This window comes from Dermacentor silvarum, chromosome 1, assembly GCF_013339745.2.
Source record: "Dermacentor silvarum isolate Dsil-2018 chromosome 1, BIME_Dsil_1.4, whole genome shotgun sequence".
Lineage (NCBI taxonomy): Eukaryota > Metazoa > Arthropoda > Arachnida > Ixodida > Ixodidae > Dermacentor > Dermacentor silvarum.
Genome location: NC_051154.1, coordinates 310,531,023 through 310,557,198, shown reverse-complemented (window position 1 = coordinate 310,557,198; position 26,176 = coordinate 310,531,023). Strand labels below are relative to the sequence as shown.

At 47.1% G+C, this 26,176-nt stretch overlaps 3 non-coding genes across 3 annotated transcripts; all 3 read left to right on the top strand.

The window, feature by feature from the left end:
• The first annotated feature begins 1,571 nt into the window (after positions 1-1,571).
• Trnar-ccg (transfer RNA arginine (anticodon CCG)) lies at positions 1,572-1,644 on the top strand. The gene has a single exon. It is a non-coding gene; the product is annotated as a tRNA-Arg (tRNA).
• A 5,081-nt stretch (positions 1,645-6,725) lies between these two features.
• On the top strand, positions 6,726-6,798 carry Trnar-ccg (transfer RNA arginine (anticodon CCG)). The gene has a single exon. It is a non-coding gene; the product is annotated as a tRNA-Arg (tRNA).
• Positions 6,799-18,199: 11,401 nt separating this feature from the next.
• Trnar-ccg (transfer RNA arginine (anticodon CCG)) lies at positions 18,200-18,272 on the top strand. Its single transcript has one exon. It is a non-coding gene; the product is annotated as a tRNA-Arg (tRNA).
• The last annotated feature ends 7,904 nt before the right edge of the window (positions 18,273-26,176 follow it).

Here is a 26,176-nt window from a genome sequence, read left to right as displayed (position 1 = left end):
GGCTATGTTGCACGGAAGTGAATTGTCAATTCCAGCACAAAATGCCAAGAATGCATAAAGCTACTCAGTATGGCGCCACCAAGCGAAAGTTTCAACTTGCCCGCGGCTAACAAACTTCTGTGACCGAGGAGGCCTCCTTTATTCCTCCAGTCAGCTGTACGGCTTTGTGAAAATTCTAGAGGATCTTTTCACAGAATGCTTCTCTCAGAGTGAGCTACACTCTGACAGCGTTATGGATATGCTGTCAGTTAAGAGTAAGCTTTCCCTCGAAGTTGGCTGCAATGCGCACGCTCCTAGCCTCAGAGCTAAAATAATTAGTTTTTATATTGTCACACGTCTCCATTTTTATATGAAAGAAATTAACTGTGACAAGGCAGGAAAGCGGCAGAGGCTCAAGCAGCTGAAGTTGAGCCGTTGCACATGAGTTGAAGTGCATGAAACAATGGCTTGCTACTTCTTGCAAATAAAAGCTTTGTGTCAGCAACAGCCCTGTTAACTTCATTTTGCTTACCCTTATATAACTGTACATAAGCATAGGCCGGAGCCTTTCTCAAGTGAACTAGTTTTCACTTTTTGTTCATGTCTCGCTCCATTTCTTTATGGAAAAAACAAACCTAATTTGATTTAACAAATGTGTGCCGGTGTAATGATGGTTAATAATAAACGCAGAAGGCTACTGTGAAGCATGGAACAACTAAAGTGGAACAATGAAATATTTAAGCCATATATACATACTCATTTTGGCTAAGCAAAGGCACAAACCTTGTTAGCCATGCCTGATTTTTTTTCTTTTTTTCTTTTTTTTGAGCCCAGCTGGGAAGTATGCACGCAGTTTTCTGTCTGACAAAATTTTACATTAGGTCGACACAGCATGAAACCATTTTCAAATTTTTTTTTACGATTGCCCGATAATTCGGAAAATTCGAAGGCCCCTTCCCCATAAGCAACATCCGTCAGCGACGAGCTCTTTGCACAAAAGGTCTGAGTTAGGATAGGCAGCCGTCTTCCTTTTCCACAAGGTACTATTATGGCAAATATCATGTGGCCTAAACAAATATAGTGCTTGCTAAAGATATGTAAAGACTGTCAAGTATGCCAAAATTAAAAACAAATAAGGGTGTGAACTGCTTCGAACTGAACCGACAGAAACGCAAGGAAAATCAAAGCTTCTGCAAGCAAAACTTCCATTGAAGTTGCCAGTGGCGCCACCTCTTGGATGCGACGCTGACTGCGTCAGAGGAGCGGCTGAGTAAGCCCACTGCCCCCTTCTAGTACACTGTAACAGCGCGCCGGGCATGCATCTGTCGATGCCGATGGCTTTGTCCAAGTGAGCTCAAGATGGTGCTCCAGGAAGGCCGCGCTGCGTTGCGTGGAACTGAGGATGGCCATCCAGGAGTGACGTCAGGCAACTTATGCTCGCACTCTCCATCGGTGCGAGCTGGAGCAGCTGTACGGAGGCAGCACCGGATGATTCATTCCACGTGGTAATGATAATCAGTATCTGCACCAAGAATCGAAAAGGCCTGTCAGGAGTCTGCATATTTGCTGTTCTTCCATGCCCACTTCTGCATGTCCGCGTGGCCTAATGGATAAGGCGCCTGATTCCGGATCAGGAGATTGCAGGTTCGAGTCCTGTCGCGGACATGACTGTTTTTTTTTACTTATTTATTACAGCGATGCCGTATATGCCTAGGCGAAACATCCACCCGTGCCCAGGAGGGCCCTCCGAAGGCACCAGTATGCATGCGCGACAAAAAAATAATAATAATTGGGGCGGAATTAGACGCAACAGCAGAGGGAATGTCTAGGTCTTTCGCAGCCTGGGTGTGACGTAGCGCCGCCTGCAGGGAGTGCGCACGCGTCAAGTGTGGGGATGCAAAGGGGAGAGGGAACGGCTGGCGCGCATTTGGCTGCGCGCTCGGTGACGTGTTTCCTCTCTCGCAGCGGTGCGCGCGCGCGTCATTCTCTCCGACATCGCAATGATATTTAAGTGTCGTGCGTTCTCTCGTGGGACAGCTCGCGTACGAAGAACAGCGCCGGGAGTCCAACCGCCGCAGCCGTGCTGCCAACGCCCAACGTGTCTGTGTCTTCATTGCTCGGCATAAAGGGGCGCGTAAGGTGACACATAATTGCTAACACTGTTCAGAAACACTTTAATATACCCGCGTGATAACCGTAAGGTAAACACCATGGCCGCCCCTTTACAGCTTTGCTGGTCAACCGTCTCCACAGGGTGTAAGAGCCGAACATTTTTTTTTACTCATGCAGCATTCCTGTTTATGGACTTGCAGCTGCTACTTCTGCATGCCCGCGACCACATACTGCTGGTATGCAGTATTCTTTTGGGACAACTTCAAGCGAAGCCCAAGCAGGTTGGCACGAAATCTTATGCGTATAAGAAATACCTCATATCCTGATTTTTCGTGTCTTGTCAAATAATGACAAAACATGAATTCATCAATGTCGCCGGTGGGCGACGTGATCGCTGCGAGCAGGCATCCTCGAGCGATCGTTTTCGGGGTACGCGTGATTTCGCGTCTTCGCATTGTACGCGTCGCAGGCCGTTTGTTTCGCTCTCAAAAGTGAAGTTGGCACAGTGCGCCTCCTGTACCAAGTCGCGCGACATCTCACGAAAGTGATCGTTTCCCCGAATGCAACTATATATTATCACGTTGGCAACGCATAAACGGGCCGACTATGCCGAGAGCGCGCCCGCCTCGTCGCAGGCAGCTGCCATGCTGGTAGTATATTTACGTTTATCCCTAGGCCAGCTGTCCGGGAGTTCGATTTTGCTAACTTCGGACAGCTTCGGGTTGTCTTCGGATCCCAACCCACGTGACTTCTTATCAGGACAGAAACTAGCTGACTGCCGTCTGGCTGCCAGAGGGTTGCCAGAACTCCGAAAATCGACGATGCCAAGTTTAGGTTTGGCACGCTCTGATGATCTAAATTCGTGGTGCCACAGTTCCGCCGGTAATCACCTTTTTCGTGCTTCAAAAGTTGGTATAGCGTGTACGGAGACCTCGCTTCAATTTCCCAATTACGATGACCCCGCTGAAACGAAATATTAAAAGCTAAATAATGTGTCAATTAGTGACTAATTATCACGTATTACCCGTCGCCCCATGGTCGTCACCACTGATGGCATGTCTCCGAAAGAGCCGTCCTTTTATTTCAAAGGGGCTGTATTTAAGTAAATCTTAGTCTTCCTATAAACACCCTGTATAGGACGACACCTCTTTGTACAGAGGGCGATGTTCACAAAAATTGCCCTTGGCTTGCACCGAAACACGTAATACAGCACTAAGAAAAAAGAAAAAGAAAATTGACGTCCCAACCGCAAATGGCGGTGACGTTAAATCTTATGCGGCTTGGCGCGAATGCGTGAATTTTTTTAGTGTCCGGCATTTCGACTGCTACGCCAGCAGTTTTTCTTTTGAGGCTGCGGCGAGCTATGTGGGAATGGTACAAATGACGAGACTTATGCGGGGTGTACTGAGCTTAACGTTTAAGGTTTCGTGGTGCTGCTCAACTGAACTGAAGCGCCAGCGTGTCATTAAACTACTGGAGTGGCGTATGTCTCACTGTGAACATAATTAGGCTGTTATAGACGCAATTGCTCCGGCAGGTTCCTTAGGAAGGTGAGCGAATAGTATGGAAATAAATGACAGTGCCACGGAGGTTTTAAAAGCAACTTCACTATTATCCGTCTAGATGAATGCAACCAATCTAACTGACCAAATTAAACACATGTTTCAATGGATAAAAAGTATTATGGCCAGCACACGTACAGTCGTTAAGTACAGACACATATGCCAATCCTTTTCACAGAATCATTCGAAATTCCGTGCGACACCATGTATTATATCCAAGAGTTATCAGACAAGCCAACATTGCCCCGCATTATATTTTAAAGAACATTCGACTTACTAATTCTCCTGTCCGTCGGACACTCAGAGCCTGTGTTACGCATAGTGATGTGAACATAGCGCTTCGTTTCTTCGGGGAGCGTTCTGCATTTATCGTCACGACGAGAGGCAGCGCGTCGGATTGCGCAGCCGTGAACTTGCACGATAACAAAAATCCTGTACTCACCCCTTTCGCGAATGAATGCCGTGCGCTAGGTCACGCAAAGTTTAATGGGAAGCGGACGCTACACTTTGAACAAACACGCAAGGAAATAAAAAATGGCCATCCCCTTCGCTTACCGGAAAATGGGGGTAAGTGAAGCTTGTGTGTTTCTTCGGAGTTCCTCGGAACGAAGTATCACGTTGTGCTCAAACCACAACCGGTCACACACACTTCAACTGCCTCTGAAGTTCCGGTTGAGAAACTCGCGTTGAAATCTGGCCGTCGCACCGGGGAAGTTGATGCTAGCGTTGTCGAGGCGTGCAACACCGTTATCGGGTTCCTGAAGGGCAAGACGATGTTGACGTTTGGCCTCAAAATCGCGCTCCCGCAACTCGGGGTCGGCGGCTCTTCGCTGACGTTTGGCTTCAACATCGCGCTCCTGCAAATCGGGGTAATCGACTGTTCTCTGACGCTTCGCCTGGGCTTCGGAAGCCCTCACGCTAGAATGGGCTCGTGGAGGACGGGCGATTTCGTGGCGTCGTTGCTCAAACGCAGATGCCACCTCGGCGAAATGCACCACGCGCTGGTTCCCAACAGGTCACCGAGACCGATCTGAGGCGTCGGAAGCCGGGCGGAGCGCGTGCCAACCCCCTTTCCATCCCCACGACACACCAGACGACCCTGACTAGCCTCTCACGTGACGTGATCCGGCACCGGCGTAGCTGGAAAAGCTGCTCTAGTGTGGGAGCAGCCGGGGTGTTTTTGAGTGACCACGACAACGCCACCGAAACTTCTGAGCCAATACAAGCTTCGCTTGAAGAAAGCTCGAACGAAACCGGCGCGTTGAAGTGAGCAACGCCATTCCGCAAAAATAGTTGGCTTGCGCAGTCTTGCCAAGTCTTGCGCCAGAGTTACTGGTTGGTAGTGGTCACCAGAAAGGAATAATTCGTGAAATGGAAAAATAAACATTTGTTGTTCTTAGTACAACCAAAATATTTGAAACCGTATATTTAGTGGTATGACAGTGTTTTGATGACAAATTTTCGAACATAATTTTTCACATAGGTTTTCTAGTTTCAGTGTTTGTCCCCCCCTCACCTAGTCGCGCTTCAATCGTGCACCATTAACTGATATATGTGGCAATAGGTATAGGCATTCTTTTTGTTCCAAGCTTCGCGACCTATTTAATGGACCTTGACTTTTCCACGAAGAGCACTAGTCTGACAACTTTGATCATCCTTCTTGATGGTACAACAAATCTGGGTGCGTAGGAAAGGAATGGAAGGTTATTCAGAAGCTTGAAGTGATAATACGAGAGCGAAGAAGCAATATTTCAATACTTGTATAGCTGAGGTCCTAGACACCACAAAAGGAGGCTTGACGTAGGCCTCAGTTTTAGAGCAGTGTGCCTCTGGAGTATGCCATCCTGAGAGATATTAAAGGGGGGGGGGGGAAAGCCTTTCGCAGGGTTTCAATTATTTGTGACAGCACTGCGGAGTTCACTGTTCACTTTTCGCATTAAAACGAAACGAATTCTTTCATTTGACTGAATAGCCGCATGTCGACTAGGCGATCCGAAATATGCCAGATGCGTCCCGTGTCATGATTCATGTCCCTTAGATACCCGCTCATGTCACAGAAACCAGAAAAACAGCCCGGGACATAAGGAAATGCATAGTAGGGCTGAAATTAGGGCGCCGTATTCAGGGGGTGCTGCATGGACATGGCATGATGGATATTTTTCTGGGAAAAACCACGATCTGAATGTGAGTCACGCTGTAGTAATCCAACGTGCACAAAATGAACGATACACTGCCTTTGTTGCAGCTGCTCTAATCGAAATGCAGTCACCGTGACGGGGATTTGATACCGCAAATTCATCTTTTGAAGCGCAACGTCAAACCCTCTATAGGCCACCACAGAGGCTCAGTATGATGGATAACCAGCGTGCTGCATACAGTTTGGCTGTCAGCACTACGCGAAAGCTGTGATATGAATTTTTAGGTCGCTTAATACAAATGTGTGTTGCGATAAAATTAGTGGACAGACAAGACCTTCTGTCCTAATATTGTTCAAGTGTTTAGTGGGAAAATAGAACTGGGGGATTGTCTGGGAACATTGAAATGTCTACTGAAGTGAACAATGTTCATCAAGCAACGCGTGGCATGTTCTGGCCATTAAATTAAATGGCGCTGAATACTCGTAATTAGTCTCCGGTTTTGTGGATGTTGTCAGATCTTAAGATATCCCGTGTTTCAAGAAAGCTTCGGCTTTCCTCCATATCGCTCCAGCGTCATTATGGGGTAATTTTAAATGAAGACTACTGTGAGGAGGGAAAGGTTAGACTGGAACGCGCAGGAAGAAAACATTTATAGCAACTATTCCACCACGGAGGAGTTGCGATAAACAAACGAAAACGACTTGCACAAACGTCATCAGTGAATAAGATTATGTTTCTCTACTTCTTCGTCGCTGAAGCAGATTGTTCTCGCGCATCCGCGAAAGCTTACTTTAACCGATACCGCATGAAACAAAAGAATTACGCCGTAACATGTTGCGCCGGTTATCAATTTCCGTGCAACATGTGTTGGGCTAATCGGAAAACCTTCATTTCTTGAATGCTTTAATGATTAGGAGAGGCTTGCCTTCAGCATGTCCGCGTGGCCTAATGGATAAGGCGCCTGATTCCGGATCAGGAGATTGCAGGTTCGAGTCCTGTCGCGGACGTGATTTTTTTTTTTTTTTTTTTGCTGCGTGGTACATCATTAGTTTTATGGAATGCCTGGTGGCTCCTATACGTGAGGCCGTGTGATTTTGCCGCATTATCACGGATCAGGAAATGGCAGGTTCCTTTTAATCCTTCACGGACGTCGAGTTTTCAAGGTGTATTTTTTTTTCTTTTTTTGCTCGTGCAACATTGTTTATGGGCGTGTAGCTGCTACTTCTGCATATCCGCGTGGCCTAATGGATCCTTCTGCTTCCGGCAGTATCGAGTGTAAGATTTCTTTCAGCGCGGTTTTCGAACGATTACCTGTCCAATATGAAACGAAAAAAAAACTGTATTGCACTTTGTGTGACATTGTTTTCGCGGTGCCCTTGTACAGGTCCTTGTACATTGGAAGTTTCAAGCAGCGTTGTTTTAATGAGTGAAGGAAAAGGCAGGTGCCGCCAGGAACAAAATGTTTCTTTTTTTAAATTACACACCGGAACAGTTAAAAAGTTTTGGGAGGGAAAGGAATTATTTTTAGAGTGGGGATCGCACTGTTTAATTTGCAAGCAGCCAGAGACGATCGATCATATTTTTTTACACTTTTTGGACGGGATTTAATTTTGGGATGTATTACAAAGAACACTGCGGAAAAAATTTCCACTTGACCAGTGTGGCATTAGGTACTTAAGCGTAGATAACGAGGATGGTTTGCCTTTTCATTAAATATGCTTATGCGCATCCGCTGTAATTGGCGGTAAAGAATGACAGGATATTACGTTGACAAGGATGCACGGCCTGTACGAATTAATTTTCGTGAGAGCATGCACTGGTTTGTTGGAATCCATAAAGCGTTAGCTAACCTCCCTAGTGGCTCTCAAGAATAGAGCTGCTGGTGGATTTGCGCGAATTCTAATTACACGCAGATAGCAGGATGATGGTAGAGTACGCCTTCACCTAATGTACATTGTAGCCAGTGTGTTCTTATTGCGACTGTTATTTTGGTGAAATGTTGTGTGTCAAAGCCAGGCAATAAAGATAAAAAAAGTCCGCCTGGCCTAATGGATAAGGCGCCTGATTCCGTATCAGGAGATTGCAGGTTGGAGTGGTGTCGCGGAAGTGGGATTTTTTTTATATACACACTCGTGAAGCATTCTTTTTTATGGGCTTGCAGCTGCTACTTCTGCGTCTCCGCGTGGCCTAATGGGCACGTGGTGTAGTCGATTCCTCTTGCGGCCGCGTCGAGCTTCGCTCAAGCAAAAACGTGTTGTGGGCGAGCATGGCCGCGGTAATAGGATTTTTGAAGAAACGACGCAAGTCATGAGGTGATGCAGCACTGCATAATGTTTTTTTTTTTTGCACGCGGACATCAAGGCCCGCTCAAAGCACGTCGAGAATTTCAGGGACGCACTTATTCGTTTGGCTATGCTCCCCGAGTTTGTCACCTTGGGGGCATACCAAATGAATCACGTTTGCGCATTTACACTGATGAATGCTGAGGTCAAGAAAATGTGTTCGCTGACGGCGATATAGGAGTCAAGAATCGCCGTGGCATGGTACTCGACCAATGTCACCAGGATACGCCATTGAAGATTTATTGGCTGCTGTACAACGTCCATGAAGATGACGTGCGAATGACCTTGGCCCCCTATGGCAAGGTGAATGCGATAGTGCGAGAGTGGTGGCGACTACAAGGCTGTACAGATAAGGGTTCTTCAAAATGTATGGTGAACCTCAAGCTAAAACCGGGCATCGCGGTGGACGACCTTCCACATCAACTTCAGACTGCCGAGGACGGCGCACTTGTTGTCGTGCGGGGGAGGGCGACGCTATGTCTACGCTGCCATGGTACGGGTCACATCCGTAGAGAATGTCGTGTCCCACATTGCGCTGTGTGTAGGCTCTTTGGACACGATGAGAGTAGATGCTCGAGGATGTATGTAAGCGTCGCAGGGCCCGTGGGGATCGAGGACCTTTCGGAGCACCACATGGACGAGGCTGAGGCCGAGGAGGTTGCTGGTGGACGTCGGCATGAACAAGCACCCAAATCGACGTCCCTTCAGCTGCACCCAGTAAGCACTGCCCCATACAGCAAAGGCAAGAAAGCCTCTGTTTATGAAACGAGAACTTCGGCATCAGAGAGCGGCGTTCAAGACGTCAAGAAGCCTGAGCGAAAAAATTAAGTACCATCTGTAGAAGAGGAAGAAAGCATGGAGGCCGACAAGCCGCCTAGCAGCAGTAAGAGGACACGGGAGGAGACGGAAGGCAAAGGGGCGAAGCTATGCCAAATGCCAGTCTGTTGACCTTGTAGAGGCCCTTGATGGTGCTGATAGTAATTCACAAGTTCGTTCAACCACCTTCAACCACTAGTAGTCCTGGGCAAAGTCCAAAGTATTGAAGGCTGTTCCACCATGAACCGTGCTGAAGGATCCTTCGGGTGTGGGCAGCAGGGGCGAGGATGCTTTCACCACTAGATTGACGGTACTCCGGTGGTGTCCGCAGGGACGTAGGGCTTCGTTATTTCAGACGGCAATAAGTGGTGTAGTTTATTCCGAATGTTGAGTCGGCTTGATGATGCGTTGTTCCTGCAGTAGATCAAGCTCCTTTCTGACCGATATTCACAAGCCAAAGGGTATTGGCCTGGGCTTGAGAAATTTGAGTGCTGCATCTTGCTCAAGTTCCAGGGTGGCAGGAGGATATTTCCCAGGAATTTTTTCCGAGAACACTGCGTCCAATCTCTTGTCGCTGTCGCACTGCTGGGAATCCGAGTGTTTTGTGTATCCCAGAAATCATTGCTCAGAGTGGGGTGAACCAGTTTCTGTCTAGCAAACTTTATCCAGAGCCTTGCACGATAAGCAAGGGCAGCTGATGGGTCTGACCGTTGCAGAAGACGTCTACAGTGCCACAGCACATTTGTGGCAGGGAATGTCTGGACCACATTCTCAATTGCATGAATCTTGACGGAGAGCTGACGCATTGTTGCGCTAGGTAGCACAAAAAGTGTTCTCTCTGAAGAACGTGCATGCAATTCCAGAGTCCACCTCAAACTTGACCTGGCATACTGCACAGTTATTTCTGTAAAATCTTCGGTTTAGCATTGAGGTCTACCACATTGTTCAAGGCGTAAAGTGGCGATATTGCTAATGTCATGTCTGGCACTCTGGGGAGTTGTCATTGTGATGGTGTGTAGTCCGCGATCAGCCCATCTTACACTTCGTGGTGGGGATGAACGCTTTTTCAATGTGTCCCATGTTTGCGGGAAAAATTGCAAATTGCTGTCTGCTGGAAATTCCTCTGGCTAATGCTGGTCATCGCATCACTGACAGCACTGTGCTTTTGTACTTGCCTTTTACCTAGTAGTAGCTGCATACCTGCAGACTGGTCTGACGCATAGGCTCAGCGTTTCGTTGAATGTTCCTCTGCTGATGACCAGTGCTCTCGTCTCGTATGTCGATGTCATATGTGCTGGTGAGAGTTAGATCTGTCTCTCTTAACAGGCGCTACTGCAGGCCTTCGTCACGTAGTCTGTGCAAAATCGGTCCTGCAACATGACATTCAAGGGGAGCATCGTGGCGTTAGCAGATACGTTAGCCACACTTTCTTTCAAATCAGTTGCTTATCTGCTCGAGGGCAACTCCTCGAAATTGCCGTCTGCAGCAAGCTTCTTGAGAGTCGCAAGGCAGGCGCTCACTGTTTCGCTGTCTAGTATGTTCCAACGGGAAACGAGCTCGGCTGTTGACTTCTGATGGTCAGGGGGTCGTAGTGTTTCTGGAGTGCCACTACGATGTCATCGTAGTCAATGGCCGCTGAAGTGCTTGGCTGCACATGGCTGCAGACTGCCGAAGGTCTGTTTCCCACCTTTTTATTCCTGGTTGGTTCTTTTCAAAGGTGGATCTATGTTAGCTATAACAAAAAATTTATACATCCGAACCAAGATTAGTCGTTAAATTCTGGTACCTGGCTTGGAAGCCAGTGCGTAACAACTGTTTGCCAAAAGTGTTGCGTAGCATAGTCGTGCGCCTTATTGATAGTCCAAAAAGAGTTACACTATTTTGTCGGGCACCATCGGAGGGAGTAGTCCAATTGAGGGCCGAGGGAAAACCGAGTTGTTCTTGGGCCCCCGGGAAAAAGGGTCACCCGCTGTGCAGCGTGTTCTCTGAAACCACTCTGGAGCACTAGCCAGTTGCATCGGAGATGTGACGGGCCCGAGCAGAACAGGACACAACACATACGTCGGTCAAACGTCTGTTTTTTATGCAAAATGACACTTAATCCTTTTTCTTGCTTCTGTACATATTTTGCATTTTTCCTTTTGAATGCTTTAGTTTAGTCAATTTTAATAACTGCAGCCTTCAAATATAACCAGTCCTGAAGAGATGTAAAAGAAATACTCAATAATTACTTGCTACCAAAGTTGATTTGCATTATTTGATTTCAGTGACATGCACTATCGACCAAGAATCTAACAAAAAGCTGAATATCTCCGCAGCCTCAAAACGCAGCCTGGTATTCCCATTTCCAGCTTCAACTGGTACATGCGAACAACATTGTGATGTACGGTATTACTGGCTACTTTTAAAGGCTGCTCGAATATCTAGCGTTTTCTGAGATCCCATCGTCCGTAAACTTCTTGGGTCAATAGTACATGCAATTTGTGTGTAGTGTTTCTTATCAGTTCCTTTTTTTGCTTGCTTTGGTATATATTTCACCCTCTTATTGTTTAAGTCAAGTGAATATTTTAGTTGACTGTATGTGTTTTAATAAGTGTGACATATTGAACACTGTTTCATTTTTCCTATGGTAATATGTGTTTCTGTGATAGCATGATATAAAAAAAGAAATATTTGGCCTTTCTGCCGTAGCACGCGGCTGTCGCGATTGGCCCATTGTTTGTACACCTTGCATGTGTAGTATGTGAGTCGCGATATAGATTTTAACACACCTTCTGGTTTTTAAGTGTGCTTGTGAAGATAAATATACTCCCAGTGGCCAATGCAAACTATTCCCAATGGCTCCTGCAGATTCTGCACGGAGCACGAAGCATAATTAAAATAGTCCCAATGCACCACTCGAAAACACCTGCCAGCCAAAGCAAAGGAAAAAAAATATTCCCAGTCCACCACGTAAATGCTCCGGCCAGGCGGAGTAAAAGAAATGGCACATACTCCGAATGGCACCATACAAAAACTCAATCAGCCAAAGTAAAAGAAAACAAAAAATGGTCCCATTGCACTATGCAAAAACTCCGGCCAGGTGGAGCGAAACAACAAAAAAAGTACTGCCAATGCATTCCGCGAAAACTCCGCCCAGCCGGAGTAGACGTGACTAAAGATATTCCCACTACACCACGCAAATTCTGCGCGCAGCCGGAGTAAAAAAACAAAAAACAAAAACGAAAAATACTCTCAATGCATCACGCAAACACTCCGCCTAGCCCGAGTAAACGTCACAAAAAACACACCCATTGGATCACGCAAATACTCCGCCCAGCCGGAGTAAAATAACGAGCACTCTCCATGCACCACGGAAAAGCTTCGCCCAGCCGGAGTAAAAAAAAAAAACCAATGAAATACTCCCGATGCACCACAAAAAAAATCCACCCACTCGGAGTAAGAAATTTACCGTGATCAATCGGAGTAAAATAAGTACCCAACCGGGGGGTCGCTAGAAGTTGATCGGTTTGCTCCTGCCTGGAAATAATTTTCGTTTATAGTATAGGCGGATCATGTGTGTGTGTGTGTGTCGTGTTCCGCGCAAGTTGTTGACGCTCGGTTCATTTCCTCTGGTGGTATCCATTTCCATATCTCGGGCACATATGCGGTGGTATCTCTTTTTCTTGTAGTTAGAGAAGGCGTCACAGCTAGCCAGCACTCTCTCCGTCGTATAATTGGGCGGCATCTTGAAACCGATGTGTTCTAACTAGGGCGTTGATATAAAAATTGCCCTGGATGACTAAAGGCCACACGTACATTAGCTTATCGCTCTCAAGATCAACCAATATGTTTTTCGTGTGAAACTTTTTACTGGCCACAGGCGACGTGTATTTTCATGCACCAGCCGCAGCCCCAGTTCCTTCAGCACAGGGGCAGAAGAAAAGTACCATCAGCCGAAACAAACTTTCTGAAATCGAAGCCCAAGCAGGATGGCACGAATTCTTATGCGTATAAGAAATACCTGACATCCTGCTTTTTCGCGTCTTGTCAAATGTTGACAAAACGTGAACTTATCAATGTCGCCGGTGGGCGACGTGATCGCTGCGAGCAGGCATCCTCGAGCGATCGTTTTCGGGGTACACGCGATTTCGCGTCTTCGCATTGGGCGCGTCGCAGGCCGTTTGTTTGGGTCTGAAAAGTGAAGTTGGCCCAGTGCGCGTCCTGTACCGAGCCGCGCGAAATCTCAGGAAAGTGATCGTAACCCCAAATACAACTATATATTTTCAAGTTGGCAACGCATAAACTGGACGACTAGGCGAAGCCCGCGCTCGCCTCGTCGCAGGCAGCTGCCATGCTGGTAGTAAGTTTACGTTTATCCCTGGGCCAGCTGTCCGGGCGTTCGATTTTGCTAACTTCGGGCGGCTTCGGGTTGTCTTGGGATCCCAACCTGCGTGACTTCCTATCAGGACAGAAAATAGCTGACTGCCTTCTGGCTGCCAGCGGACTGCCAGAACCCCGAAAATTGACGATGCCAAGTTTCCGTTTCCCACGCTCTGATCGCCTAAATTCGTGGTGCCACAGTTCCGCCGGTAAACGGCTTTTTTTGGTCCAAAGGTTGTGTTTAGCGTGTAGGGAGACCTCGCTTCAATTTCCCACTTACGATGAGCCCCCTGAAACGAAATCTTAAAAAGCTAAGTAAAACTTTTGTGTGAATTAATGACTAATCATCACGTATTCCCCGTCGCCCCATGGTCGTCACCACCGACGGCATGTCTCCGAAAGCGCCATCCTTTTCTTTCAAAGGGGCTGTATTTAAATATCACTTAGTCTTCCTATAAACACCCTGTATATGACGACACCTCTTTGTACAGAAGGCGATGTTCACAAAAATTGCCCTTTGCACCGAAACACGTAATACAACACAAAGAAAAAAAATAAAAAGAAAATTGACGTCCCAACCTCAAATGGCACTGACGTCAAATCTTATTCGGCTTGGCGCGAATTTGAATTTTTTTAACGTCGGGCATTTCGACTGCTACGCCAGCAGTTTTTCTTTCGAGGCTGCGGCCAGCTATGTGGGAATGGTACAAATGACGAGACCTATGCGGGGTGTACTGAGCTTAACGTTTTAAGATTTCGTGGTGCTGCTCAACTCAACTGAAGAACCAGGGTGTCATTAAACTACTGGAGAGGCGTATGTCTCACTGAGAACATAATTAGGCTGTTATTGACGGATATTGCTCCACCATGTTCCTCAGAAAGGTGAGCGAATAGTATGGAAATAAGTGACAGTGCCACAGATGTTTTAAAAGCAAATTGGCATTTATCCGTCTAGATCAATGCAACCAATTTAACTAACCAAATAAAACACATGTTTCAATGGATGAAAAGTATTAAGTATTATGGCCAGCACACGTACAGTCGTTGAGTACAGACACATATGCCAACTTTTTCGCAGAATCATTCGAAACTCCTTACGACACCATGTGTTCATATCCAAGAGTTATCAGACAAAACAGCGTTGCCCCGAATTATAACATTCGATTTACTAATTTTCGCATCCGTCAGACGCTCAGAGCCTGTGTTACGCATAGTGAAGTGAACAAATTAAGGCGCGTCCTTTCTTCGGGGAGCGTTCTGCATTTATCGTCACGACGAGAGGCAGCGCGCCGGATGCCGCACCGTGAACTTGCACGATAACAAAAAGCCTGCGCTCACACCTTTCTCGAATGAATGCCATGTGGTAGGTCATGCAAAGTTTAACGTGAAGCGGACGGTACGCTTTGAACAAACACGCAAGGAAATAAAAATGACCAACCACTTCCCCTACAGGAAAATGGGGGTAAGCGAAGTTTGTGTGTTTCTTCGGTGTTCCTCGGAAGGAAGTATAACGTTCTGCTCGAACCAGAACCGGTCACAAACACTTCAACGGCCTCTGGAGTTCATGTTGAGAAACTCGCGTTGGAATCTGGCCGTCGCACCGGGGAAGTTGAGGCTAGCGTTGCCGAGGCGTGCACCAGCGTGGTCGGATGCCTGGAGGGCAAGACGATGTTGACGTTTGGCTGCAAAATCGCGCTCCCGCAACTTGGGTTCGGCTGCTCTTCGCTGACGTTCGGCCTCAACATCGTGCTCCCGCAACCTGGGGTTCGCGGCTCTTCGCTGACGCTTAGTCCTCACGCTAGAATCTACTCGTCGACGACGAGCGAGTTCGGGGCGCCTTGGTCCAAACGCAGCCGACACCTCGGCGGAACGCACCACGCGGTGGTCCCCAACAGATCGCCGATACAGATCTGACGCGACGGAAGCCAGGCAGAGCATCCGCCAACCCCCTTTCCCTCCCCGCGACACACCAGACGACCCTGATTGGCCGCTCACGTCACGTGATCCGGCGCCGGCGCAGCTGGAAGAGCTGCTCTACTGAGGGAGCCGCCGGGTTTTTTATTACGATACCATTTACATGGACACTTCAAGCGGATTTCTGCCGTCGGCGTCACCGTCGCCGTGAGGTTCTGTATAAAGTCCAAGGGCAATAAAATCGTCGCTGCACGGCGTATGTGCCAGTGAAAGCGCCCGGGGGACGCGCGCCTTCACGGAGAGCGAACGCACAGCGGAGAGAAAACGCGACTTCCATCGACCGAAAGGCTGTGGGGGTAAGGGAGGGAGCAAGATAGGGGGCGGGGGCGACGCTGTGCTGCGGCACCAAATGCTTATCTTGTAACGGGGCGCAAGGGTAACTGGCCATGCAATCTCCCATGCGAAAGGAGCAAAGCGGGAAAGCCGCGCGGAAGTGAGGGAGGGAGGGGGGGAGGCTTCTATTCTGCCAACAAATGCGTCCTTGCACTTTGCGCCTGTGCCGGCTGCCGGTGTTGTCGCGCTTACCGTATGTTGAAAGCCATCTTCACACGGCTCTTACCTTTGTATGCGCTGTGCGTACGCCGCTCAGTTTCCGTTGAAGCGATAGACCGCACAAACCTTCGCTCGCTGCGGCGACCGCGCTTCCCCACGCCCCAGTTTTTACAGTGGTTGTCTGCGGTCATCGAGTCTATTCATGTTCGCTTGTGCGCGCTGACACTACGCTTGTTAATTCAGTTAGTAAGCGAATGTGTCAAGTTTATGCAGGCGATAAAACTAGTGTCCCTACTCCTTATAGCTCTCTAGTAATTTGCTATCGCAATTGATGCTTCGCCTTTCAGGCGAAACTGACATTTTTTGTGGTTTTTCGTGCCCAAAACCACGATCTTATTATGAGGCATGCGGTAGTGTGGGACTCCGGAAATTTGGACCACCTGGGGTTCTTTAACGTGCACCTAAATCTAAGTGCACGGGTGTTTTCGCATTTCGCCGCCATCGAAATGCGGCCGGCTTGGCCGTGATTTGATCCCGCGACCTTTCAATCAACATCCACCGAAACTTGTGAGCCAATACAAGCTTCGCTTCAAAAAAGCTCGGACGAAACCGCCACGTTGAAGTGAACAACGCCATTCCACATAAATAGCTGGCTTGCGCAGTTATGCCAAGTCTTGCGCCAGGGTTACTGGTTGGGAGGGGTCACCAAGAAGGAATAAATCGTGAAATGGAAAAAATAAACATTTGTTGTTCTTAGTACAACCAAAATATTTGAAACCGTATATTTAGTGGTATGACAGTGTTTTGATGACAAATTTTCGAACATAATTTTTCACATAGGTTTTCTAGTTTCAGTGTTTGTCCCCCCCTCACCTAGTCGCGCTTCAAGCGTGCACCATTAACTGATTTATCTGGCAATAGGTATAGGCATTCTTTTTGTTCCAAGCTTTGCGACCTATTTAATGGACCTTGATTTTTCCACGAACAGCACTAGTCTGACAACCTTGATCATCTTTCTTGGTGGTACAACAAATCTGGGTGCGTAGCAAAGGAATGGAAGGTTATTTAGAAGCTTGAAGTGATAATTCGAGAGTGAATAAGCAATATTTCAATACTTGTATAGATGAGGTCCTAGACACCGCAAAAGGAGGCTTGACGTAGGCCTCAGTTTTAGAGCAGTGTGTCTCTGGAGCATGCCATCCTGAGAGATATTAAAGGGGCAGAACCCTTTATCAGGGTTTCAATTATTTGTGACAGCACAGCGGATTTCGCTGTTCACTTTTCACGGGAAAACGAAATGAATTCTTTCACTTTACTGAACAGCCGCATGGCGACTAGGCGATCCGCAATATGCCAGATGCGTCCCGTGTCATGATTCATGTCTCTTAGATACCCGCTCATGTCACAGAAACCAGAAAAACAGCCCGGGACATAAGGAAATGCATAGTAGGGCTGAAATTTGGGCGCCGTCTTCAGGGGGTGCTGCATGGACATGGCATGATGGATATTTTTCTGGGAAAAACCACGATCTGAATGTGAGTCACGCTGTAGTAATCCAACGTGCACAAAATGAACGATACACTGCCTTTGTTGCAGCTGCTCTAATCGAAATGGAGTCACCGTGACGGGGATTTGATACCGCAAATTCATCTTTTGAAGCGCAACGTCAAACCCTCTATAGGCCATCACAGAGGCTCAGTATGATGGATAACCAGCGTGCTGCATACAGTTTGGCTGTCAGCACTACGCGAAAGCTGTGATATGAATTTTTAGGTCGCTTAATACAAATGTGTGTTGCGATAAAATTAGTGGACAGACATGACCTGTCCTAAATTGTTCAAGTGTTTAGTGGGAAAATAGAACTGGGGGATTCTCTGGGAACATTGAGATGTCTACTGAAATGAACAATGTTCATCAAGCAACGCGTGGCATGTTCTGGTCATTAAATTAAATAGCGCTGAATACTCGTAATTAGTCTCCGGTTTTGTGGACGTTGTCAGATCTTAAGATATCCCGTGTTTCAAGAAAGCTTCGGCTTTCCTCCATATCGCTCCAGCGTCAATATGGGATAATTTTAAATGAAGACGACTGTGATGTGGGAAAGGTTAGACTGGACCGCGCAGGAAGAAAACATTTATAGCGACTCTTCCACCATGCAGGAGTTGTGATAAACAATTGAAAACGACTTGGACAAAAGTCATCAGTGAATAAGATTATGTTTCTCTACTTCTTCTTCGTCGCTGAAGCAGATTGTTCTCGCGCATCCGCGAAAGCTTACTTTAACCGATACCGCATGAAACAAAGAGTTATGCCGTAACATGTTGCGCCGGTTATCAATTCCAGTGCAACATGTTATGGGCTAATGGGAAATGCTTCATTTCTTGAATGCTTTAATGATATGGAGAAGCGGCGCCTGCTGCATGTCCGCGTGGCCTAATGGATAAGGCGCCTGATTCCGGATCAGGAGATTGCAGGTTCGGGTCCTGTCGCGGACGTGATTTTTTTTTTTTTTTTGGGGGGGGGGGGGGGGGGGCTTGCTGCGTGGTACATCATTAGTTTGATGGAACGCCTGGCTCGTTCCTATACGTGAGGCCGTGTGGATTTGGCGCATTATCACGGATCAGGAAATGGCAGGTTCCTTGTATTCCTTCACAGACGTCGAGTTTTCAAGGTGTATTTTTTATCATTTTTTGCTCGTGCAGCATTGTTTATGGGCGTGTAGCTGCTACTTCTGCATATCCGCGTGGCCTAATGGATCATTCTGCTTCCGGCAGTATCGAGTGTAAGATTTCTTTTTGAGCGCGGTTTTCGAACGATTGCTTGTCCAGTATGAAACGAAAAAAACTGTATTGCACTTTGTGTGACATTGTTTTCGCGGTGCCCTTGTACAGGTCCTTGTACACTGAAAGGTCCCGGCAGCGTTGTTTTAAAGAGTGAAGAAAAATGCAGGTGCCGCCAGGAACAAAAACTTTCTTTTTTTAAATTACACACCGGAACAGTTAAAAAGTTTTGGGAGGGAAAGGAATTATTTTTAGAGTGCGGATCGCACTGTTTAATTTGCAAGCAGCCAGAGACGATCGATCATATTTTTTTACACTTTTTGGAACGGATTTATTTTTGGGATGTATTACAAAGAACACTACGGAAAAAATTTCCACTTGACCCGTGTGGCATTAGGTACTTAAGCGTAGATAATGAGGATGGTGTGCCTTTTCATTAAATATGCTTATGCGCATCCGCTGTAATTGGCGGTCCAGAATGACTGGATATTACGTTGACAAGGATGCACGGCCTGTACGAATTAATTTTCGTGAGAGCATGCACTGGTTTGTTGGAATCCATAAAGCGTTAGCTAACCTCCCTAGTGGCTCTCAATTGTAGAGCCGCTGGTGGATTTGCGCGAATTCTAATTACACGCAGGCAGCAGGATGATGGTTGAGTACGCCTTCACCTAATGTACATTGTAGTCTGTGTGTTCTTATTGCGACTGTTATTTTGGTGAAATGTTGTCTGTCAAAGCCAGGCAATAAAGATAAAAAAAGTCCGCCTCGCCTAATGGATAAGGCGCCTGATTCCGTATCAGGAGATTGCAGGTTCGATTGCTGTCTCGGAAGTGGGATTTTTTTTATATACACACTCGTGAAGCATTACTGTTTATGGGCTTGCAGCTGCTACTTCTGCGTCTCCGCGTGGCCTAATGGGCACGTGGTGTAGTCTATTCCACTTCCAGCCGCGTCGAGCTTCGCTATAGCAATTACGTGTTGCGGGCCAGCATGGCCGCGGTAATAGGATTTTTGAAGAAACGACGCAGGACATGAGGTGATGACGCATGCATAGTGTTTTTTTTTTGCACGCGGACATCAAGGCGCGCCCATAGCACGTCGAGAATTTCAGGGACGCACTTATTCGTTTGGCTATGCTCCCCGAGGTGGTCACCTTGGGGGCGCAATACCAGGAATTAGGGACATTTCGTACAGTTTCCTTTTTTCACCACCACGTGGCGTATCGACCTTAAAGAATTCGAAATTCCCGCTATGACGTATGCTATGACGCACAACTAAAGAAAGCGCAATAAAAAGAAACACACCCTGAAGCTGTCGCTTCACCTCGGTGCTTGGAAACGAGCGCGCTTGTGTATCAGCGTTATCTCGAAGACGGCCAGCTACTTGCTCTACTGACAATGAATCGACGGTTTTGCTAGACACCTGGCCAGAAAGCTCGTCCGCATTCTGGAGAGATGTCTGGCCGAGATAACGGCTCCCGCGAAGCTTCCGTTGAATATATATTTGTTTCCTTGAGCAGACTTTTTATTTGTGACCACTGTGGCCATGCGTATACGTCAGGGTTCTGTTTCATGGGTTTCCTATAGAACTTCCGTGATCCATTGTTTAAGAGGAAGCTTTAGTTCTGGCCACGGTGTAACATATATACTCTTTAGTTGAGGACACTCGCCAGACTCGATCGACCAGATAAAGTAGCAAAGGCGCGCGCCGATCGGCCCGGTGACGGCAGCGGATACCTATCGGCAGTACGAAGCAACTTCAACACAGAAAGCTTTTAATTGGTTTAATCTCCCGTTGTTATAGCAACCGGCGGTTCGCGGGAAATCCTAAAGGATTGAGTGACGCACGAAAGTAGGTCACCGGGAGAGGGTATGCGCGCGTTCCTTGTCGGCGCACGCTCTCGCCTGAGTTCTAATTGAAGTTGCGTCGTTCCGCCGATAGGTATCCGCTGCCGTCACCGCCCCGATAGACGCGCGCCCTTGCTACTTTATCTCGTCGATCGCGTCTAGCAAGCAAGCCGAGAAGTGTCCCTACCTAAGGCCTCATTCACACAGCCGTCAAACGCTCCGTCACGTCACCGTCACGGCATCCGTTTTCGTCAGGGGAGAGGGTTTCCGAGTCGTTTTGCCCTCAAAAACGGCTCGCCGGCGACGCAGAGCGGTGCTCTACGTTTCCGTCGCCAGCACGGTGACGGATCTCCGCCCCTCAAATATCGACCAATCAGAAATTAAGAAGCCGACGCTAAATACAGCCATATTACAAAGCTGAAGCTGGCAACAGCAGCGGCGGCTGGTTTGTTTACATGCGTGCCAGCATTGGTTCCACGGGCGGCACGTAGAAAACTCAGCTGTGCGTTTCGGTGGTGCTCAAATGTGCGACATGGACCACGCCGATGGCCGAACTTGCGATTCCTGCACATTTTTCGCCCCCACGTACTTGTTCGTCGCCGAGCTTTGCGCCCTTGTTGCGGTCTCCGCTTGCAAATCAAGAACAGCAGCAGAAAACCGCTCGGCATTGCGAAAGTCGCCTATTCGTACACTGCTCCGTCGCGCCTGCTGTGCGTTTTTTTGACGTGACGGTGACGTGACGGAGCGTTTGACGGCTGTGTGAATGAGGCCTAAAGAGTATATATCTTACACCGTGGTTCGGGCCTAGCTTCGATGCCGGATACTCAAATACCTGTAAAATGCAGGAATGCTTTTATGAGAAAACCGCTTAACCGATTTGAATGAAATGTGTTGCATTTAAGAGGGAAAGTTAAATTGCAGAGAGGGCAGCAAATAGAATTTTCGTTTAGATAGTGTAATGTTTTCAAAGAATTGCAGGATGTTCGCAAGTTTGAAAAAAAATAGAAGTATGAAGTTTACAAATCCGAAACTCACCCATTAAAAACAAATATGGCATTTCTATAAACTGCACCCGTTGGAGCATCAAATGCGAACAAAGTTTTTTCTGTTATACCTTAAAACTTAAGTGAATTTGTTATAATGTTTGGAAGGGTTTAGCAAATGCAACATTCACAACATAGTGGTATATTTCAGGATGGTGTATGATATATGATTGCTATCCGCTCTGGATGTATTATTAGGTGCAGTTTACAGAATTCCGATATCATTTTTAGCTGCTGAGGTACATAGATCTATACGTCAAGTTTTCTTTTTCGAAATTTGGCAATTCTTTAAAATTTTGCATAAAAAAGTAGACAGCCTATAATAAAATATCCCTTTCTGCAATCACTACGCTTTTTTTCTAAATTCAACATAACTCATCAGATTTGGTGCATTGGTTGCTATGAGAAACTATAGCCGATTCCCCATGTATTTCGATAGAGCCCCCAAGCTCAATGTTCCCCCTAAGTTCGAGCTAGAATGATATACTTGTTGGCAAGATACGTTTGTAAACGTGTGATCGTGGCCTAATGAGCTAGAGCAATGGCGTACTGAGCTCAACGGCAGAGGATATGTTTGTAAAGCGTCTTGGGAAGGAATAGGAGAAAAGAAAGGGAGAATGCTGGTATGTTATTCAGAAGCGTATCTGGTTGGCTAAAAATTATTAAATGCTTTGGTCGTCTTGCCACCTTACGTTCCATCAGCATAATTTATATTTCATTCCGTTAGTATTGTGCCATTATTGTCAATCAATCGAGATTAGATCACCGGCGTCATGGCATTGTATTCCGTCGCAATTATTTATCGCCATCACATCAGAATCATCTCATCGTCGTCATGCCGTCGTCCTTATATGCCTTCGTCGTTCTATCGACATCATTCCTACCTCGTAATTCCATCGTAGTCACTGCATGCGCCGTCGACCTGCGGTCCTCGTTCGACCATCGGAGGTAACATTGGCGAGCGACGGTCATAACAAAGCGGGTCAATCAGGGAGACAGTGTATGGCCGCATATAGTCGAATCACTTGAAACATCAGGAGAAACACTACGGATTCTAAATAAAGGTGTCTTAGCTGACACGGTATGTCGCTTCTTGTTCGCTAGATTGTATGAATGTTAATCGCATTAACTTCGATAGTCATCTTAACATGGGTTCTGCAGGAATTCTTTGGTCTTCGCGACACTAACTCTTGTCCACATTGTTCCCAGCCTATTAACACCTCGAATTGCTAGAGGTGATCGTGCTCAGGCTTGTGACGGACGACCCGAAGTTTGATGGAGGTAGCGGTATGATTTCGACAGCGGCGCCGCGTATCTACAAGGGGAAACACATTTGGATGGGTGGGAATAGCGGCGAAAGGCACACTTCAAGAGTTGCTAGGCATCACAGATTCGAATCAACCTGACAAAGAGTTAGAAATATATATGCATTGCAGTCGCGCTAAAGAAATTGAAAACTATTGGATTGGTGCGAGACTCAGTGCAAAAACATTCATTAGACTGTCTCAGGTATCCGAGCTATCCTTAGCGGGAATCAATCAGATGAGTTTCGATAGAGCTCGTTACATTTTTCACGAGCGGAAGACGTGCCTAGAGGCAGAGTCGACTGCAATATTTTGTTGCTGCACAAACATATCTAGATTTTCGGCGTGATCATTTTAACAGAAATAAAAATAAGTCTTCAAGAAGTACTTAGAGTACCTCGATAAAATTGTAGCAAATAAATTCTGAAAAGTTCGTTTGCAACTTTTTTGTGTCTTAAGGCACAGGGCAACTTACTACTGGCATGACATGACATGAACTTTATTTGAGTCCTGAGGAACTGAGATCTAGGCGAGCCGAATATTTACTGCTGGTTTCCATTAATTTTCTAAGTTATATTTTCAAGCGAGTTAAATATTCTGCCGTAGGTTAATTCACAATTAGCCCAACTAATTAAACTGATACTTTCAAGTGTATATTGTTCTTAGACAAATGCTTTAAGTCTACGCGGGTGCTGCAAAATTTCTCAACATCGGGGAGGTGATTGTGAAAAACAAAATAGAAATGCACAGCACTTCATTGCCTCAGTAAATTTATATGTGGAAAGCTATTTCCACTCGTTAAGTGGCTCGACCCTCGTGTTCGCAGCCTTGTATATGTTTTTGTAGCACTAGGTGCGTAGTCTGTGAATTTACGTGAATAAGCAAGCAGATCATAATTTAATCTGGCGGAGAAAAAAAAACAAGGAAAGCCTACGTTGTAGATGCACAGTACTGAAACACAATTACACAGAGTCTAAATTTGCATATATTTCTAAACAAGGATGCCTAAATTGTCGATTGAGAAATTGACATCATTATAATGAAGCCGAATAAAGCAATAAAAACGGCATGTTCCGTGTGAAAATATGATGAGCGTTAGCCTTGTGGGTCAACAATTTCTGTTTAATGAAAAAAAACGCTTCTAGTGGCCGTGTATTATCGTATTCTTGAACGCCAGTACCCAGCGTATCTAAATGTACATTCGCGCCAAAACTATTGGCTAGAGTTCCATCACGGCAGGTACATCCGAGTCACTATAAGAGATTCAAATGTGAGATTAAATGGCGGGCCGCGGCGTGTACGGTAGTGTTCACCTATGTCTTCGCTATAGTATGTTGCCGCACACTTTAAATCACGAGCATGGTGATCAACCGATGTGCTTTTCTACTACTCCATCCCTAAATGTAAGCCTGGGTTCTGCCACTCCCGGTGGTTGTTGCCAGCCTGATCCCTCCCTATTTTCCCAACTGTCGATTGTATGGTTTGTTTTCATAACAAATATTCACATAATAATCTGTGGGTGTTCGGCTAGTAATGAAATGGTTATTTCTCTCACAGATAAATTATCAAGTAACCAGCAAGAAGGGATGCAGGGCAAAAACCTGCTTTGATGCAGCTTGAAGACCGCCCGGCGGCCATTGATCACATGACAGTATCTTCACAATAATCGAGAACTCGAGCTCGCTTCGTATAGGCAAAAAGCCTAATGGGTCGAACAGAACCTGGTCGGCCAAAGTATGGTACTTTCGGGCTCGGGCCAGGCCCGGACCTGAAAAACCGGCCCGTGCAGTGCTCTACTTTAGATAGTCTGATCAGCATATTTCCATACTGTCACGTAGAAGTGACGCTGAAGTAAACAGTCGTAAAACAGTCGTGCATGACAAAACTGATTCTTTATTGGGCGAACATGTGCCCACAAAAGCAAGCTACACTCGAAGCACAACGAAAGCGGCGAACACAGTCGTCGATCGTCGAAATCTGATCAGCGGCGAAACGCGTCGGCTTTTATACATGAGTCATCGAAGGCCCCATAATAATCCCTGGTACCCGCATGTCTTCCAGAAAGTCCTAGATGATTCGCGTCGCTCATACAATCAGATTACATGAGCGTCGGTGACAAGTGACAACGGATAGAAGCATCGATAACCTTCGAGAAACTTCCGATACATGCAGGCGCGTCCAGTGCCCAGCGATAACGTTTAACATTTGTTAGCCGGTGAAAAGCGGCCACCGGTGAAAGATAAACATGTATACGTGTCAATACCCTCCGCTTAAAAAGCATCGTACCGATGCTACAAACAAAAAAGCGAAAACAAAACCATGCGTACATAGAGAGAAAAAAACAACAAAGTAACAAAGTACCGAAGTTCGTCAGTGGACGTAGAAAGGCTTAAGACGCACCACGTGGATGACTTCAGGTCGTGCCCGGCGCAGCTACGATTGCGAAATGCCGTCTGGCGCGGCCTCATAGTCCTAGTGCGCCAATATGTCGGATGATCTTATATGGTCCGAAATAGCGACGTAACAGTTTCTCGATAAGTCCTCGTCCCTCGACGGCGTATCCGAGTCCAGACCCAAACAGTTGCCGGGCTGGTACTAGACGTAGCGTCGTCGAAGATTGTAGTGTCGGTTGTCGGTTCTCTGCTGGTTCTTGATACGCAGGCTGGCGAGCTGTTGACCTTCTTCGGCACGCTGCAAATAGCTGGCAACGTCAAGATTTTCTTCGTTGGTGACGTCCGGTAGCATTACGTCAAGCGTCGTTGCCGGATTCCTTCCGTAGACCAGGTTGAACGGCGCCACGTGCGTCGTTTCTTGCACGGCCGCGTGTTGTATGCGAAGGTCACGTGCGGAACGATGGCATCCCACGTCTTGTGTTCGACGTCGACGTACATTGCCAGCATGTCGGCGGTGGTCTTATTTAGGCGTTCGGTGAGGTCATTCGTCTGCGGGGGGTAGGCGGTGGTCAGGCGGTGGCTTGTGTGGCTGTATCGCAGGATCGCTTGAGTTAGTTCTGCCGTAAAGGCCGTACCTCTGTCGGTGATGACTTCTGCGGCACCGTGACGCAGGAGGGTGATCTCAACGAAGTATCGGGCTACCTCGGTGGCACTGCCTTTGGGCAAGGCTTTTGTAGCGGGTGAGGTAGTCCGTAGCTACGACGATCCATTTATTCCCGGACGTCGACGTCGGAAAAGGCCCCAGTAAGTCCATCCCGATCAGCTGTAACGGTCGGCGAGGTGGCTCGATCGGCTGTAGAAGTGCGGCTGGCCTTGTCGGCGGTGTTTTGCGTCGCTGACAGTCTCGGCATGTCCTTACGTAATGGGCGACGTCGGCAGAGAGGCGAGGCCAGTAGTACTTTTCTTGTATCCTCGCGAGCGTGCGGGTAAAACCGAGGTGTCCAGCTGTTGGGTCGTCATATAGAGCTT